Genomic DNA, 6,779 nt, shown 5'->3' on the forward strand with positions numbered 1-6,779 from the left:
TTTAGAGAAAAAGAGGAGCTTTCAAAACAGACTTAAAGGGAGTAGTCAAAGATACAGGAGAATTTTTTTTTTAATGTATAGTGACACAGAAGCTGAGAAAGAATACTGTTGGAGAGAAAATACCAAACTCTGTTGAACACTATTAGAAGATCGGTTAATGTGGATACTATTAAATAGTAGTATTCGCTGTCACAAAATATTATTCTCCAACAGTGAATAATATTATTCTTATAATAATAATATTATTCTCCAAAATATTATTCTCCATCGGTTAATGTGGATACTATTAAATACTATTAATAGTATCCTTTTTATCCTATTAAAAAGGATACTATTGAATTTGGTGATATAGAAATCTTAAGTGACCTTAGGGAGAGGTTTTGGTGGGTGATAGGGATAGACTGGCAATGGCTGAGGTTAACAGAGATGTAAGGCATGGTGAGATTAGCCTCATATGGCCAGTTCCAGAGCTGTGATCTGGAATGAATCATGTGGTAGTTTGGCAGTTTCCAGGACAGTTACTCCCTCAGGCAGCATTGAGTGACATGGTCTTCATGGCCTGGTATGGCTCCTTCCACTCTTTCATGGTGGGTTTGAGAGGAATAAAATGCTCATTGATTTATTTATTCAGCAAATATTTATTGAGTAATTAACAAGTGCCATGTATTCTAGATGCTGGAGATACTATACAGAACAAAACAGACAAAATCTCCTGCCCTGGCGAAGCAGACATTCTAGCCACTAGTGAAGCCAAGTAAAAAGACAATTATAATCAGGACTATTAGGTACTATGACATAACGAAGATACATTAGTCAAGGTAATTAATTCTAGCTGCTATAACAAACAATCCTCACATCTCAGTGATTCAATGCAATAAAAGTTTGTCGTTCACAGGCAAATGTAGGTCAAGTACTTCTCCTGGCCAGCTGTCCTTTAAGTAGTGTTTCAAGATCCATGCTCTTTATGTCATATGGCTTCACCATCCTCAGAGTCTGCCAATGAATCCTCTGGTTTCTGCAGGTCAATAAGCAAAGACAACCCTTGGAGTATCACATAGCATGATTTATGGCCAGATTTGGAAATTACTAGAAGCCATTCTAATGGCAAGAGAGGCTAGGAAATGTAATCTTCCTCGTCACCCAGTAAGGAAATGGAGTTAGTGAGAAAGTAACCATTCTCTGCCACTGAAATGTAGGGCACTAAGTTCAGAGGAGGAGCTTTTGATATTTACTTAAGGTGTCAAGAAAGGGTTCCTGGATGAAGTAACATCTATACTAAAGACCTGAAGGTAAAGGTGAAGTGAGGTTAAGAATGTTCCAAGCAGAGGGAATAGCAGGTGCTAATGATGGGAAGTGAGAGAGAAAATGATTTGTTTGAGGAACTGTGTGAAGTTCAGCATGGCCAGAGTACATGAGCTTACGAATAGTAACAGAAGAGAATGAAATAGGAGGCCTGTGCCAAGGGTGGGCAGACCTTTAGGCTGATGTTTACAGATAGAAGAAGAATCAAGAATGCCTCCAGGGCAACTGGTCCCTAATGAAGGCTCCAGATAAGAGGTACTAGGGAAGAAGTTTTGAACTCAAAGGCCTTCAGTGGCTAAGCAGAAAAGTTGAGAGTTTAAAACAGTAGAAAACAGAGTGGCCAGTTAGCTCAGTTGGTTAGAGCGTGGTGCTAATAAAACAGTAGAGAGCAATAGTACCTACAGGGAGGTGGAGTGTGCTTGCTGTGCCTAAATATATTAAATTCAAAAACAAAACAAACCACTATGCAGGACAAACGAACCTCATCTCCTGTAGATTTCTGTTGGAAGGCTTCTACAGAGTACTTACATTCACCAAGGAGTGCAGGTCAAAAACAGGAGACAGGACGTTTTCAGAAACAAGATTTTGCATTTAAGTGAATTGTCAACATCTTGGTTTACAAAAGATGGTTCACTTTCCTTTTATTGTATTTGGTTAACTGGCTAGTAAGACTGCAAGTTTCTTAAAGACAGAAATGGGGTTGTCTTATTTCGTGTTAATGATGATGATGATGATGATGATGATGATGCTAGACACTGCTGTAAATGCTTTATTAACCTACAAAGTCCTTATAACAACCTGTGGGGGAGGTACTATTATTATATCCATTTTTATATGAGGAAACTGAGAGTAAGTTCACAGTGACTTGCCTAACATCATAAAGTTAGACAGTGACAAAGCTGGGATTTGAACCATAGCAAACTGTCCCTATAGTCTATGCTCTAGCCAAAGTCTGCCTCTCAACCAACATTATTCTATACTGCCTCACAGCAAGTATTTACTGGGTCTCAACTCTGGGCACTGGGTGAAATTCTGAAAAAAGCAATGAAGAAGACTCACCTCTATCCTCGAGGCGTTATCAGTTTATTGCAGGAGCCCACTAGTCAAGTCTGGCCTGCTGCCTGTTTCTTTATGGCCTGTGACCAAGAACTGGTTGTTACATTTTTAAATGGTTGAAAATAAAATTAAAAAAAAATATATATATATATATATATAGCATGGCACATGAAAATTACATGAAATTTAAACTTCAGTATAGATAAATAAAGATTTATGAGAACACAGCCAGAATCATTGTTTTATGTATTGTCTATGACTGCTTTCATGATACAACCAGGAGAGTTGAATAGTTGCAGCAGAAATTGTATGGCCCACAAAGCCTAAAATATTTATGATCTAGTCCTTTACCTAAAAAGTATGCCGACTCTGGTCTATTGGATCATATAAATATGTAAACATAATTTCAATACAAAATGAAGGAAGGCAGCATTCTTTGGTGGGAAAAAGTATAGGCTTAGACTCAATGGAAACCAACAGACTTGGATTTGAAGCCCAGCTCCATTTCTACTAGCTGCATGATGTTGGATGAGTTACTTAACTTCTTTGAACCTGTTCCCCAGATAATAAGGCTAATAATGCCTTTTGTGTATACCATTGTGAGGACTAGAGATAATGTATGAATAGTGTTTGCACAAAACACTGAAAAATGGTACTACTAGTAATAATAATAATAATGTCAATAGTGTGTTATGATAGGGGAAGCAAGGCAATGTAAACATGGCACATGGACACCTAAAACATTTTAGAGGGTTTACAGAAAGCTTCCTAGAAAAAGTGACCTTTGAGTTGGCCTCTGGCATCAGATGGACCTATTTTAACTTACAGTTCTTTCACTTACCAGCTGTGTGACTCTGGGCAGATTACCATTTGGAGCCTCATTTCCATCATAGGTAAAATAAGGATAACAACAACAACAACAACAACAACAACAACAACAACACTGAGTTCACAGAGGCATTCTGAGGATTAAATGAGATGATGCATATGCAACACATAATGCTATGTTTGGCAAGTGGTAAGTATTCAATAAAAGTCAGTCATTGTCTCTGATGGTATTGTGGTTGTTATTATGGTTCAGGATGCAGGATTTGAAGGCAGAGAGATTTGGGCTTGTATTCTGGCCCTGGGCAAGTTATTTAAATCCTCTAACTCTTAGATATCTCATCTGTAAAATGGAGTTAGCTACACTAACTGGGTAGGGTGGTTATTAGGGTTAAATGATATAATCTTCTTAGCCAATGTCTGGCAGATAGTAAGTGCTCAATAAATGGTAGCTATTGTTATTAGGAATAATGATGGCAACAGTAAGCACTTGATAAATGTTATCAAATGACAACTAACTAGTGGGTCCAAAGTATTCATATTCAGTAGTTGAGAGAGGAAAATCCACCACTTCAGCTTTGACATTATAAAGTAGATATGAAACTGTCTCTAATTTAAAAGCTTTGATATCTTATATATACTAAAGTATTTTCAGAATTTCCTGTTATTTAGTAACCTCTAGTCCTAAACCAGTATATAAATATGACTTATGAGTGTGTGTAAAAGTTACTAAGCAATATGGGGAAATTGTCCTGCTGGCTACTTTTTACCATCAATAAATAACCCATCATTCGATGAAGCAACAATCTCATTTCCTTAAGAAAATAGTAGAGGACATCAGTCAGAACTTTAAAAAGCCCTGTTTTGTAAGCCTTTGGTAAATATATATTTAGATAATGATAAACCAAGACCTTAGGGTGGATTCATAGTCTACTCCCACCTCCACCCCCTCCCCTGCCCCCCACTTCTGTGGCTGGGGTTACGTAAGTAAATGGAAAAATGTTCAGAAACCAGAAGCTCTATTCCGACATTTGGACTGATTAAACTTCCTAACCCCATTTCCTTCTGTGGCTTTTTCCTACTCAGGCCAATAGCTCCCAGACAAGACTGGCCCTCAGAAAAGTCATGTAGCAGATCAACTTTCTTTTTGCCTCCTTCTAGGTTTCCTTTTCACTCCTTTCTGCTCTGGGTTCCCAGTATCTTCATGCTGCTCTCCAGTTACCCCAAATCTCTCCCTGCAAAGTCCTGCATGAAATAACTTTCTAGGGCATAGAAAGCCCATGCCATTCTTCCCATTAAAACAGACCTGTCCTGTAACTCTCTCCTTCAGAGCTCTGCTATTGATTTCCAAGGCAATAGGCTATAAAACTATAACAGTGTAGTTACTTCCCACTGTCTCAACTTTGGCATGCTAACATATCCAGTTCATTGACTCCCAAAGAACAGGTTCAGGAGCTCTTCCATGACACCAGGCTATGAGTCTTAGGTTTCTTAGAGTTGGGGTGCGGTTGCTACATGAAACCCATGGTAGCTGTGAAGCAGGCATTCTGCCCACAACAGTGCATTCACAAAACTCCTGCTCTGTGAAGTCAACTGGGGCAGGCTTGTGATGAAGGTTAAATGAGGATAATAACAATATCAACCTCCCAGGGATATTCTGATGATTAAATTAAGTAATATATGTGAATTTTTGCAGAACAATGCCTGACACAGTGTGAGTGTCCAGTGAATGGACACTTAGTTGTTCTTATTCCCACCCATTGAAGACTGGATGGCTAGCCTGCAAGGATTCTGATCCAATACAACTCCTGAGTGCAATTGGTGTCTCTCACAGTGCTCCTTTTTAGAGCCCACTTACCCAGTCCTTCTAGAGCAGTATGCACCCTCCACATAAGGATTATATTTGTGGCTTCTGCTCTCTTCTTTTCCTCACCTATCCAGCCTCTTCTGCCTGCTTGCCTGCTGCTGACTCATTTACCATCCATGCTAAAAGCCCTCATGTCTTTTCTGTCACAATAACCCAGAGGTTATATACTGGCAGCAAATAGGTACTGTGGACATACTTGTTCAGCTCATATGATAATTTTTTAAAGATTTCAGTTGGTTGACAACATTTAAAAATCAGGAGATTTCCTGTAAAAACCTGAGTTTTTGGCTTTTTTAAGTCTTAAAATCCAGCGACACATGCCCAAAATATAGTTGTCAAATATCCATTGCTTCTGGGTGGTGCCTGCCCCCTTAAAACCAGTTATGTCCTTTCTGGCTTGCCACTGTCCCCAGCAGACATGCATCTCTCTTACTAACACCAGTAATAGCACTTCAGAACCCACCAGAAAGAGCCTCAATGAGATATTAAAACTGAAGCCTGAATTGGTGGCAACAGAGAACAGGCTTATCTTCCCTGGAGGTCAGGGAAGGGGCTTATCTTGCCTATCTCTGCTTCCTGGAGAGAAGAGATGAGATGTTTCTTTCATTCTGGGGAAGGTTGCCCTTTGCTGGACAATGGGCCAAACGATCTGTTCTAATGGAAAAAGGGAAATATATATATGTATGTGTGTGTGTGTATAGACACTGAATGTTTACATCCTGTCATAAGTGCATCTGTCCTCAAACAAGGAAGTCCACATGTGTCTATTTCAACTAAGCAGTCTATCTTCCCCCAAAACTAAGACTTTGCCTGTGGAGTTTATAGGGCTGTATGTTATTCAAATACTTTGGACTGCTTTGTAAATACGATGATGGGTATTCTCTTGGAAAACTTTCCGAAAGCTCTCTGCAGGGTAGGATAGAAAGAATACTCAATGTTAGTTAAGCCAAACTTCTCCAGAGGAGCAGTCAACATCCGGGGGAACCAGGATAGTGGCAAACTCAGCGGCCAGGCATGGCAGGGATGCTTCTAGGAGTGCATCTGCCCGAAGTGTCTGCAGTCTAAGGAAGAAAAATAGCAGTTCAGTTCTTATGAGCTTGGGGTAATGATAATAAACACTTACTTAGTTTACTACTACAGATGAGGCACCGTTCCATTACCTCAGAACAATCCAATGAAGCAGGTCCCATTATAATCTCCATTTTCATCAACGAGGAATCTGAGGCACAATGGTTAAGTAACTAGCTAAGGTTGTGAAAGCAGTTGGTATCAAGATGAGGATTCTAACCCAGGCAGTTGGCCTGTAGAGTTTCTACTCCTAACTACTATACCATGGTTCTCAGTAAGGTCACAGGAACACCAGCAACTGCATCATCTGAGAACGGTTTAGAAATGCAAATTCTCGGGCTCCATCCCCAGACTGCCCCAATCAGACACTCTGGAGACAGATCCAGAAATCTGTTTTTAACAAACCCTCCAGGTGACTCTGAGGCAAGCTTAAGGGATAAGGACTCCCAACAATTGAAATGAGCACAGCAGGTTGCCTACTGGAAAGAGTTGGCAGACTGTGCCGTCATTTGAATGAGAATTGAAAGGCTTGGGGGAGGAGGTGGAGAGAAATTGCTTTCCCACCAACTTGTCCCAGTACCTGTGATTTCATTATTAGCCATCCATTCCTTTGGATTGTGAAGGCTGAATGACTTAGAAGACATCTATTAAAATGCAAATA

At 39.8% G+C, this 6,779-nt stretch overlaps 2 long non-coding RNA genes across 2 annotated transcripts in view; both read right to left on the minus strand.

Annotated features, from left to right (window-relative positions):
• Nucleotides 1-618: 618 nt before the first annotated feature.
• Nucleotides 619-4,115, minus strand: LOC112484015. Its single transcript, XR_003047856.1, has 3 exons — nt 3,200-4,115; nt 2,362-2,438; nt 619-1,015 (listed from the first exon to the last, which is right to left on the minus strand). It is a non-coding gene; the product is annotated as an uncharacterized LOC112484015 (long non-coding RNA).
• A 9-nt stretch (nt 4,116-4,124) lies between these two features.
• LOC112484014 overlaps nt 4,125-6,779 on the minus strand; it is a 16,856-nt gene continuing 14,201 nt past the window's right edge. Inside the window, exon 3 of the long non-coding RNA XR_003047855.1 lies at nt 4,125-6,111. This is a non-coding gene — a long non-coding RNA (uncharacterized LOC112484014). The remainder of the gene's footprint in view (nt 6,112-6,779) is intronic.

This window comes from Pteropus alecto, unplaced genomic scaffold (genome assembly GCF_000325575.1).
Source record: "Pteropus alecto unplaced genomic scaffold, ASM32557v1 scaffold1027, whole genome shotgun sequence".
In the NCBI taxonomy this organism is placed as follows: Eukaryota; Metazoa; Chordata; class Mammalia; order Chiroptera; family Pteropodidae; genus Pteropus; species Pteropus alecto.